Here is a 12,824-nt window from a genome sequence, read left to right on the forward strand (position 1 = left end):
ATGGTAGTAATCAAATAACATAGCTGGAGAGCAGTGTGTTCGTTCATCTGAAACTGTATTTATCTATTACAAATAAGGGGGGGGGGGGGGGGCTTATCAGTGAAATGATTGGACTCAGCTGAACAGGTTTCCCTTTGTAAAACGGTGAAGGATAAATCATGCACCTTTAATGAGGTGAAAGCAAAGCTGGCCATCAGTGGGAGCCCCTGGCAGTTAGCTACAGCAGGGGAGTGGCTGCCTCTGTTCATATGTGTGGCTGCGCTGAGCCCATAGTTAGGTGCTGGGGAAAGGGGTGCTGCTGTACCCCATGGCCTCCCCCTGCAAGTTGTGGACAACTGCTCAGCGATACACCTTAAGCTCCTTAAACTCAGTGTTTTTTCATCTGTTTCTTCTTCTGGATAAGTTTTTTACCACCTTGAGCTGATTCATGTTGCCAGGAGGAGTGAGATAAACATCAAGGCTGACACAAAGGGAAGAGCGAAGTACCTGTCTGGGTTTGCTCAGATAGATTTTGTTAAAGGAAATGTAATTTAGTGGGAATTTGGCTCACATTAGTGAATCAGATCTCCCAACCAGGAGAGTGAGGTGCTGACCTCATAGTGACAGGAACCTCTGTTGCAATGGGCTTTGCAGCACCATTATCAGCTGCACCAGCTGAGGCTCTCAAAACTGGTTCTGCTTAGCTCTTGAAACCCACAGTCCTGTGTGAACACTCCACAATGTGCATGATGCATTGTTACTGATTGTCCTTCGTGCAGACAAAGCATCTCTTAAATGTCTTAACTATGTAGAAAAGTCTCTTGTTCTTACATTATTCTTTCTGTGGGAGTAATACCTAGTAACTGTTTACAAACATCTATGTACAAGTTGATCAGTGGTGTAGCAGGGACCACCCTGGAGATTAATCAACATGTTTAAGCACACAAACTGGTTAGAATACAGTGGGGGGATTTCAAGGACTGTCCCAAATTCCCATGCACTGAGCTCCTGTAACAATGGCTAAATTAATTGTGGCAGCTCAAATACAGAGGTTCAAGTGTACTGGGTGTGCATGTAGGAACTGATGCTCTGCTACACCACAGCTGTAATTAAAAAGTGAATTTATTTTTCATGCTTGTAACAGAACTGATGTGCTGCAGCTCCTCCCAGTCCCTAGTCAGGCAGAAACTGTACTTTTGGCAGCAGTCAATTTTTAGGCAAGATCATCCCATCATCAAGATCATCTGAGGCTTTCCCAGCCCTAGGATCCATAGTCAAAGTCTGGTCGGTTCACTGTGAGCCTACGAAGAGTTTAGAATCATAGAATAGAATAACAATTTAATTCTAAACAGCTGAAGGCATTAAAACTAGCAGCAGGTGGGCAAATGCAATACATGTTAATTGTGCTGGGATCGATGGCACTTCCTTTTGTGTATGTGAGAGAGACATGGTCTGCTGTTAGCTGAATATCAGCAGGTGTTTTACACACACCACAATTGTCTCTGCTTATATAAGCACTAACTTGTAGCAATTTTTATTTTTTTTTTCATTTGTAGGATGATGTTGAAAGTACCACGAATGTTTTTGTCAAGTTATTTTTCCATTCTTTTGCCCATACACATTATTACACGTATGAAAGTTATGGGGTAGGAGAGATAATGACAGAAAAAAGTCAGTAGAAAGAATTAAACAGAGCTTTGGCTGTCTGTTTCAGGACACACCCCCCCCCCCCCAAGCAGGATTCAGCTTGAAGCTGAGATGCCTAAAATGAGGTGCCTGCAGCTGACCTAAGTTTCTGAGTGTCAGACTGTTTTCCATACGTCTGAAGCCCAACTGGCTACCTAAATCCCCAGTCGCTTTATTTAGGTCTTCTATCACTAGTGATGTAAGGTAATAATATCCTATTAGAACTGAAGCAGAGATTTTTCCAAGTGTAGCTGTAGTCTGGATGTATACTTTAGTGTCTCTCTGTGACAATATTACAAAGTGCTGTGAAATCAGGTTTAAGTTTTCTTCTTATTTTTTTGTAACAGTCTTCAATGCAGGTTTTTCCTGTATTTTGTTTTTTTTAATGATACACTACTAAAAGATTAGCAGTTGTGATTTTCCTGATCTTACTTTAAATGGTCTTATTAACATACCTGTTTTCACACTTAGCAAAAATGTGGAGAAATTTGCATTGAAGAAAAACCCAAACTCCCCATACCCCAGTCTTACACTTAAACTCCTTGAAACTCTTAAGTATTAAAGTTGGCAACTACTGGGGGTAAAAATTCGTGTTTTTATAGAGCTTAGTGTGTGTGATCAGTGAGTTAAATTTACTTAGTCCTGGGCTGGAGTAGATACTCCTTGCCTGTCTCTCCATACGGGTATGCAATGCAGATTCTGCCCTTGATTAACTAAGCCACCTGTCATTCTTTGATTTGCCTTTTATTGGCCAAATTTCATGTTTTCCCAATCTGAAGTTTCAGTGCAGGCCTGGATGCTTGGTTCCTATGGAAACAGCTTACTGTCTTCACGCAGACTGGGCATGCTGAGTTGCTGTGGCAACACAGGTAAGAAATGCTAGTAGGTGCTGAAAAGCATCCACTCCGTGCTGGCTGCAAAGTCCCAGTGCCAGACATCTGCCATGAGCTGATGCTGAATGCCCCAGGAAGGAGTGAAGCATTCCCTAGGGTGCAGGTGATGGTATTAAACCTTAAAACAGCAGTATATTCTTCCCAGCTTGCATATCCTCCCATATTTACCCATGAGGAATGCACTCACCTGGTGTGTTTTGTAGCTTCCCAAGGGATTTATTGATTTTGTTCCTGATGACTGGGCTTGTAGAAATCAAAGAGGAATGTCTGGGTTTTGTCATCAACTCTCAAATGTTTCTAACCGAAATGTATGTGCTAGCAATCGTGTCTGTATTTGTATCTGGAGGTAGAAAACAAGGTCCTGTCAGAAGTATTTTCTATTTGAAATGAAGAATCTATTTGAAATGCACTGAGTTGAAGCGAGGAAGATCTAGTCATTGCAAATTTAAAGCAAGTAAAACAAGAAGTTTGAATCACTTGCAGAAGATAACAGGTACATATATATCCACCTGGAAGAAAATGGGGGCAGGAGGTTGGAAGACTCAAAATTATGTGGCAGAGGAATAACTTCATGCTGCCCAAATTGACTTGACTTAGTCTTGCAAGAGAAGTTTCTGCCAGTGTATGTTTAAACCCAGGTATGTTAATTAAAGCACAGTGTGATATGAATTTTCTCCTCAGTGAGTCAGAACAAGTGCCTGGCTCATTCCCAGTAAAGATGCTAAACTGATTGACCAGCTCAGGATGTAGCAAAGGTGATCCTTTCTGGCCTTGGTGATCTCTACTTTGAACTTTGTCCCTTTTGAGCAACACAGGTCAGTGCAGAACACGAAGCAAAACTTTGAGCATTAGCTCCAAAGAAGGTGAAGAGAAGACAGTCATTTTAGAGAGGAATTACTGCTTCAGTTAAAGTTGTAACTTCAGTTAAACTTGCGACAACTACACCCCGAATGGTGACCATTGCAAGAAAACATGTGCAGAAGCCAGGGTGGTACCGCTCCAATGCATGGTCCAAGATGGCAGTAAGGGAGATATGAGTGACAGCTCTAATTGTCAGCTGTTTAGGAGATGAAAGAAAAGAAAATACAGCCAGGATCTAGAGTCTTCTATGCACTATGAGAAAAAGCCTTTACTGGGTTGACTGTTCCATGCAGTTGTTGATTCTCTAAATGATGAAAGGCCTCCAAAGATGCTCTTAGAGCACTGGGAAGAGAGAGACAGGAAGGTACATAAAATGTAACTGCACTAAATTTTGAGGGCAAGACTTCTAAAAACTAGGAACCTTAAGGTAGGTACCTAAGTGCAGGGGCAGGAAAGCTAGCTCTAAGAGGCACAAAGCGTCCACCAGCTTTAGCAATTGTCATGAGTGTCTCAAGAAAGAGCTATCTCCTACCTCTGCAGCAGGCTGAACCACTGTTCAAAAGCACATCCCATACCTCTGATAGCTCAGACTGTTTTGAGCAGCGGCATTTGCTCCTAAATGCCACAGTCACTGTGAGGTTTAATCTTCACCTATCCTCTGCCTGTAGCCATTCGACAAGACGAATGAACAAAACAGGAGTAGATTCTATATGGCGGCATGTTTAAGTCCAAAAAAAAGTATTTAAATAACCATCTTAAATCCATCTACTGTCCCTTCAGGATTCTAGACCATTCGTTCCAGGAAAGATAAGTCTATTAGCAGGACTTCAGTACATCTGCTAAATGAGCAATGTTCTTTTTCTTTGGTGCAGAAGATCCTGTGAGATTATTTTCCTGTAAAGAATACTGAATATTAAAATCTTGAAAAACAGATTTCCTGTGTAGTAGGGCTTATATGACCTGCATATTCCTCTGCGTATTTGGAATAATTTAGCATCTTCCCTGCTGTTTTTTTCCCACAAAGCATAGGAAACTTGCCAGCAAAGCTACGGATTTTACATGCTGAGTGACTGCTATGTCATCTTGAGAAACAGCTGGGGATTTGACCAGCCCTCTCAAGCTTGCATCTTGGAAACCATGCAGCTCTGTGGAGGCTGCTTTGACTCTGTTCAGATTCTTAATGTGAGGGATACTGGTGCTGTAGGGCTGGTACTTCACTAACTTGGGACTTTGTGAATACAGTAAAGATGGGCCCCGCCAAAATGCTTTACAAACCTTGCACCTCCTCTTGCACCTACTGAAGAATGGTCAGTTGTGTAAGGAGAAGTGCAGGGCTTGTCTCACAGACCTCGGAGCCTATGGAATGGTGCATACTGGAGAACACTGGGATGTGCCAGCTCCTGCAGAGAGCCAGTTTGCAGAGCAGGTGTTTGGCCCACTGTATGCTCTGGTTTACGCAAGCCACTTATTCCTCCAAAAGAACAGACTAATTGGATTTTCAGTCATGTAGCTTTGATCTTCCCCTTTGATCTTGCACTTTGACAAGTGAAGTCTGCTTATTCTCACATCTTTCTTGGTTGATGGTTCAAGCAGCCTCCAAAACCTTATTAGGTGTTAAGAAAAATTGGTTGTTTTAAATGTGAAACGATGAGGTTTTGGTTGCCTTTTGAATACATCTCCTAGACTCTCAAAGGACAATTTGAGGCATGTTTTACAAATACACTGTTTACCTGCTATAAAGTGACAAAATCTGTGGAATTTCGGTAGCAGGTTTTCTTGTCTCCTTGCATATACAGGAGCGAACACTCTTAACTTGGTAAACCCAACTGGGTAGGCGAGACTCCTGAAAGGGCTTTATGTGCCATGTGAGAGAGGAGGCAGGCTGGGCAGTCCACCATGATTTTGGAGTTGTAACTATTCCCTTTCAGAAGGAAATAGTTTACCTTGCTTCTCCTCTTTTTGCAGGGCGGTAGCACTACACTGAAAGCAGCTAAGATCTTCTCTGAGCTTTAGCTTGGATGGAAAGAGTTTCTTTATATTTGAGATACAGCCTCTCAAAAACTCCATTCAAGAAGGCCTTTGATCAGGCTTTTGCAATGGCATCCTCCAGAACCAGAAATTGTCGGTGAACAAGGGCAAGGAAGGGAATTCTGTACTGATAATACACCAGTTTCTGATTATACAGGATGTTTGGTGAATTGTTTTTCAGACTTGTTGCTTATACATCATTTTGTCCAGTGAGACTAGCCTCTATCTCTGCTTACTTCTCTGTTGTCTCAAAATGTCTCTGTGCACCCACTGTGTCTAACTTAATGGCTCCAACCACTTCATATACATGAACGCAGGTTATATGCTCCATGACACTAATGACTTATGTGTCTCTGTTCCCTGTGACTAATGCTGTGCCCACCGTTTCAGCAGCAGTCTGCTCTACTCCATGCTGCTCTATTTCCTTTCCCCTTAAGCTGAGTAACTGCTGAACAGAATCAGTTAAACTCAGATCAACTATCTCAAATTTCAGTTTGAGGTCTCCTTTTTCTGCTTCAGACAAAAAGCTGGTGTGCCCTCCTCATTTTTTCCCTATTCCGGTTTGTCCAAGAGAAGAAATAGCATCTCCCAGCAAACATCATCTTGTTAAGATTAAAGAAATAAAACCCGCAACCCTTTAGCACATGTTGAGGATGTAAGAACATGGTGTCTTGCCTATGTAAGGGAGAGATTTACTAATCTCTCTCTTGATAAGGCCTTGTAATGAAGATGTAATAATCTTGGTGAACACTTAAATCCGTGTACTGTTCCCTGGCATTCTCTTGGTAAAATCAGAGTAATTTTGTAATATGATGTGCCCCGGTATCTGTGACTACTAAAGAGCTTTTCCCAGCTCAGACAAGAATTGCTTTGGAAATAGTTTCTTAAACATTCATAACTAATAAAGACCTGACAACAAAGCCTGTAAGTAAAGACCCAACTTTTGTGTAGTGTCTTCCTGATTATTACTATGACTACTTCAAGGTGACTGCAAAGAAAAATTGAGTACAGCTCCTCTCCCTTTTCATCCTTTGTCAGAAGTGAAAAAAGCCCATGAATGCTGTGCATGATTTCTTATTTTTTTTATTAGAAATTCTAATTTTGTCTAGTTATCAAGGTAACTGGAAAAATAATGAATTTTTTATGCTGTAAGCTAAGGGTGATTAAAAATAACAACTGCTTGAAATACATTTTCATTAATTATTAACCTTTAGTCACTACTAGTACTACAAAGACAACTGTTTCATCTTCATCGGCCCATCAGCTGCCATCAAGGGAACTTACAGTGAACTCTACTTTGATATCCCAATGTATCCTCTGGCAAAACCGGGCAGCAGATTTAATGCTCCTGGTTTTGTCTGTGCTGAGTCATAGTGGTTGGTTTCATGGTGTCATTGAACTGTAGTTGTTACACCAAAAGCCATAAACTGAGACTGATGGGTGTCTTGGATTGTGCTAGAACGGTTTAATCTATTAAAAAGCCAAATGGTGCATCAGAGCAGGACAGTGAGTCGTCCTGATCTGACAGGCAAGCTGTATGCACCAGAGGGGTTTTGTTCAGGTGTCTTTGCTTTGATTCTCAGTATTGGTTTCTGTTCTCCTTAAATCTGAAAACAAGCTTTTGCCACAAACCTGGAAAACACACGTAGGCTTGCCTCTGCATGTGACAGATATGCCCTTGACAGCAGAGGACGTGGATTTCTTGCCAGTTGTAAGGTTCTTTTTTCCTTTTGCTGGCATGGCTGTATAGAGTTCAGTAATTAGTGAACATCTATGCTCCCAGAACATGGGTGGATATAGCAGTATAAGCAAGATTTCCTTCAGATTTGAGGAAATTGAGGAGTAATTAACAAAAGTGATTTGCTACCCTAATCATGTAGCAACTGGATAGTTGCCATAGTAATGAAAGTGCTGTTCAGCATAAGAAAGAAAATAGCTGGATCATGCCATGGGTGATTTGGAACAACACTTAGTACAGATTCCCCTCATGGGAGTAAAGCCAGCAGAAGAATGTCATGCTTAATAAAACGGGACACTGACAAGACCAGAGTATGTCTCAGGTGGGCAAAATCCTACAGAAAGAGGCACAGGATACAATTTTGTCTGTATTTCACACACAGATGTATTGCTAATAGCATACAGCACTTTAGCAGTCTAGCGGGCTTCCTTAGTGAAAGTGTGTTTGCTTTTATTTCCTCTTTAAAGTAGACTGGTGTTGTGGTAGTGTTTGCAAATAAATTTTATATGCTCAAGAGAGTATGAGGCCAGTTCAGACTTTAGATCCTTTTAAGCTGTGCACAGTGAAATCCAAAGGCACTGATTTTTTGTTCAATAAACAATGATTAAATACATTTTTAAATGCAGTGGAATCTCCTCTAGGTAAAGCTATTAAGAGTTAAGTACTTCTAAGCGTGGCAACAATGCTTGTGAATTGTGTATTAGTATGCTCACATAAGTTGAACATGGAGCTGAAAATGGAGCTGACAGACCAAGACCCAGAGAAGAAGGGATTTCTGCGAGTATCTCTTAATGCATCCTGCTTGACAGATGAACATGCTCCTCATGCAAGATAAATCCATCCCTCAGGCACAGGGGTTTCTCCTTTCCCCTTGTACATTGGAGGTGGCTGATTCTGCAACTGCAGAAAGTCCCCTTGTTTAGGCTGGGGCTCTACACAGGCTTAGCCTGCTTCTATGTCTACTAGATGTGCAGGGTGGACCTGCGTCCTGTCAGTAAACTTACTTTATTTTATTTATTTGAAATTAGCATTACTCGAGACTTATAGAGCAGCTGTTGTACTTACTGCTCTGTATGATGGAAGATAAAAGGCTGGCCCACACTTCTTCTTTGGCACTGTTTTCCAAAAGGGATGGTCCTGACAAATACGGATGCATTCTATGCGTTGTGTACCTCAACAGATGCTTTGGTTTCAGGCTCTTGGAAGAGCAGACTGAGCTTAGCCTCCTTCTTTGCCCACTAGTCATCCATCTTTTTGGAACTAAAAGATGCTTTTGATCATAAAGTTTAGTGAGGAACTTTTCTTTCCAACTCAGGTTTGTGTGTTGCAAAATGATGAAAATAGTTTTAACAGTGGTGGCAGCAGCAACTGGAATGCAAAGACCTAGCACTGGAAAAAAAACCCTCCTTCTAGGTGATGTCTGGCAGTGTCTATATCAGTACTTGTGAAACTGCTTAGTTTGAAAAACGCTCATTCTTTGGGGTAAGAAACCTATTAACCACTAGTGAACAGGGCTGCATCCTTAAATGCAGCAGACCTCCATTCCCTTCTGCTTGGAGAGGGACAGGATTGGCATGTCTTGTTTCTCAAAGCATTTTTGGCCACTGAGCTGTTGGGCAGCAGTGACTAACCTGTGACCTTAGAATAGACCAAGTGTGGCTTCTGTCCTGGGACTGTGCGGGCTTAGACGTGGAGAGCTATGTTCAGGTGAGGCATCATGGTTGTGTCTCCTTAGTGGACACAATGTTCCCTCATTTACTGTCTTTTTGAGAGGGGCACATGTATCCGTGGGATCATCACCTAGCTCACTTCCTACTAAGCACACTAATTTTGGTGAATGTTCTTTGGAGGCACACAGTTGACTTTAAAGATGTCTGTGCTGTGACTGAATGTACTACCCAGCCTGGGTGGTAGTTAAAACTATAATGAAACAACAAAGCTTATTTGAAGTTGATCTGAGCTCTTCTTTATCTGTCACAAAAACGTGGACTTGAAAATAGTGCCCACTGTCTTATTACTAGCTTGGGATGATTTCATGTGCTGGTGGAGGTGAAGGGCAACAAACATTGTTCCTTCTCTCTTCCTCCCTGACCTCAAACTTCATTGAAGAGGAGCAGCATAAAAGAGAAATAAGGTGATGAGGAACATGAACTTGACACAATCCCCTATTACAGACTGCCTGAGAGCATTGCTCGAAAAAATACCAAGCTAAAAAAAACAGAGAAAAGAGCTGGGCTAAATATAAATGTTTTGACCAGTGGGTGTTATTTTGCTGCGTTCACAAGGGTGTTCAGAGGTGGGAATGTGATGCTTTAAGAAGTGTTTGAAAAAAGAAAATGAAACCAGCATGAAATTCTGTAATGTTCCTGCAGAAACCCAGGGGTGATGCCAAGGTGTAAAGCATTACCTTCTTTTTCACTTTGGTTTCAATGAGCCCGAGGTCAGGCCCTGAGTGGATGTTCTCCCGCTGCCATCTGGGCCTGCAGGGGACCCTTGATGATCATAAGCAGTAAATGTATGTCTTCTCCTTCCCCTCTTCACATTGGGCAAAAATACATTTGGCATGATAGAATTTAATCAAATTGATGACATGTTTCAGATTTCCCTTGCTTCTCTTGTAATCATGGTGGGGTTTTTTCAAGTCTAGGTTTCTGCCGAAAACAAATCCCAAAGCTGCTTTTTAATAAAAGCTACCTTGTCTGTGAAAATAATCTGTTCTGCAGTGCAGAGGTATAATTACCACAGACACTGTCAGAATTGTATAATTTAAGTCCTTTATCTCATGGAAGAAAAGGAACTAACTATTGCAAGCACTCCCATTATTTAGGAAATGTGAACTTCTTAGACAAATTCAGCTCTCTGGTGGCAAGTGATTTATTTCATCCCAAGGAGCATTGCAAAGCATGCACATACTCCTTTGTGTGAACCCCAGGAAGACATGGGTGCAGGGCCTTCGTTTCAGCTTTTCTGGCAAGTAAGTACAGGGATCTGGATGTGCATACATTACTTGCAGAAAACAGGCTCTGTGTACATCATCTTCTAAAGCGGAGTCTCTGAGACTGTATTAAACCGTGTTTTTCTGGAGCAGTGGCAGCAAGCAGTCTAGGGCCATAGCCACTGGTAAGGCATGATTGGGCTGAGAGATGGAATATTTCTTTATGTAACATGTTCCATTTTCCCTTCAAATCTATTCTTGGATATTTTATCTTATTGCTGCTACCAAGATCTGTTCAAACAACCTGGAAGTCTCAGGTGAGCATCTTGTGTGTCCTGCCTGCCGGCCTACAATTGGTCATTGGCCTCTGTGTCTCTGCAAGGCACTAGATCTTCATTCTGCCTTGGGGCTACAGCTCCTGGAAAACCATCTTGTTTTTATTCCGGTTACTCTATGTCTCTCTGACACTCTTGGCAAGGTACTTAACAAACAGAACAAATGTCTCAAGACTGTGTTTATGCTGCTCTTTGCTCCTACAACCTGCTGCTGAAGTGTTATTGCTGACACTATGCATGTATCCTCACTATCTGTGCAACTCACTCTCTGAAACACTGGTAAATAAAATTACTTGGCTAGGATTGCCATAATTCTGTTTGGAAATACTGCCTTGATATTTATATTTAAATTGTTATTTTATCTGCTATGCAGCATGATGCTCTTGTAAACCACAGTGTGGTAGGTCGCTGCCGAAGAGTGACATTGTCAAGAAGTTTCCTTTTAGCTTTTTTTTTTGTGTGCCTTTTCCAGATAAGATGTTTTTTCCAAAGTGATCCTTGCCCTGTAGCATGGACTATTGAAAGTGGGTTTACTGAGTCTCTCTGACCTGGAGCTGACTGTTCTGTGGCCCTTTAGTGACAAGGTGAACGTTAGTTTGGGATAAGGTTCTTATCCCAAACCATCTTCAGTCATCAGGGTTTTTCTAGAGCTTACTGCTATTGTTTCTGATTTCCATCGTTCCCTACCCAGTTGTATTTTAACAGTCTTCTCCCAGGTGAAAAGATAAGTACAGAACAGACCGGTCTGCACAAAAAAATGAGATGTGGGCAAGAAAATGCTAAAGTAATGAAAATGTGCCAGGACACACACAGCCAGCTGGCTTCAATATCTTCAAGACTGATTTACTGTCATTTGTATTCTGTAGTTATTTCTGACAGCTACCACTTGCAAATCTTCCATTGCTATATATTAGGTAGTTCCTAGACACTGTCCATTAGCTTGATGACAAATGATCATATTCAGCAAGCATGTGAGTGGACTGTTGCTGTGTGATTTTAAATTGGATAGAAAATCCTTGTATATGAATCTGAAAATGTGTATGAAACTGAAAAGCCCAAACTGTATGGTTTAAATATCTGTGAGTTAAATTTGGCATTGATGGATAAGCAAAAACGATGCTTTTGCTCTAATAAAGACACAATTTAACAGAACTGCAGCTTTTTATTCTTTACATTACAACTGAAGAAAAATTCTTCCTTTGGGATGGGAAAATTATAAGCTGCACAACATACCCTATTCCTTTTTTAAGTGAATGACAGCAGGTAAAAGAAAAACAAAAAGGCTTCTCCAAAACTAAATTTAGCATTAGTCTCCCCTTCTGGAAAGGCGAGATTTGAATTTAAACACTTCATCAGGTGCATAGCAATGTAATCTGCTTGCTATCACACAGTGTGTGAGCCTGAGGTTCTCATCCAGCTTCTGATTACCAGTGCCCTAAAAAATGGGACAATCCTCACCATTAAGCATGTTGTAGGAAATGCAGTTTCTCCCATCCACGTGTCTGGCTTTTTTTTCCAGTAACTGCCACTGTCGGTCTGCCTTCAAACAAAAACATCAGTGAAGGGAAATGTATTCTATTTTATATGTAGTTGGGGGTGACAAAGATGAGAGGTGTGAGTTATCTTCATTAGGTATCCAGAAGGCAAGCCTAGAGTGTTTGGCTCACCACTGCTTGTAGTCAAGGGGAGAAGGATGGGAAAGGATGCCTACAGAATATGTTTCACCTAATTGCAGACAGACATGTTTCCACTAGGCAACGAGTCCCATCTTTCCCTCCCCTTTCCCTGTAAAGTAAGCCTAGATCAGTTGCTCAACTAGTTGCCTAAACATAGGATTTACATTAATGCCTTCCAAAATACAGAAGTGTTAGTGCTTGCTGAGATCATACCAATGTTTTAGAAACTTAGATAAATCTGTGCTTCAAAAAATAAGTTTTACATTTACATTTAATCTACATTATCTAGTACTGTTGTGAATTGTTCAGCCACCACATTTGTTTCTTTTCTGATACCAAACGCAAGGTTTGAAAAGACTGTTGCCAATGATACATATGTATGTCAAAAGACTCGAGTAAGGAGTATAAGTTCAAATCAGGTCTTAGTGCATCATCATTTTGGTGTATTCTGTAACTGGCTGAACCCTTGCCGAATACAGATGATGCCTGGAGACATCTTCAGAAATGGAAAAAGTCTCTGCTCTTGCAATCCAACACATGGAGATTCAGCTATATCTTCTTACTGATAGAGATATTATCTACAGATTGCACGTGAATTCCTCTGTCAAGCTGTATCTATGTAGTTCCTAAGAGATACTAGCTCATGGTCATTAATAATACTGTCATGGCCAAATAATTCTTGGTTGTCTTAGT

The sequence above is a fragment of the Pezoporus occidentalis genome, unplaced genomic scaffold (assembly GCF_034315485.1).
Source record: "Pezoporus occidentalis ecotype Australia unplaced genomic scaffold, CSIRO_AGI_Poc_V1 ctg13, whole genome shotgun sequence".
NCBI lineage: Eukaryota > Metazoa > Chordata > Aves > Psittaciformes > Psittacidae > Pezoporus > Pezoporus occidentalis.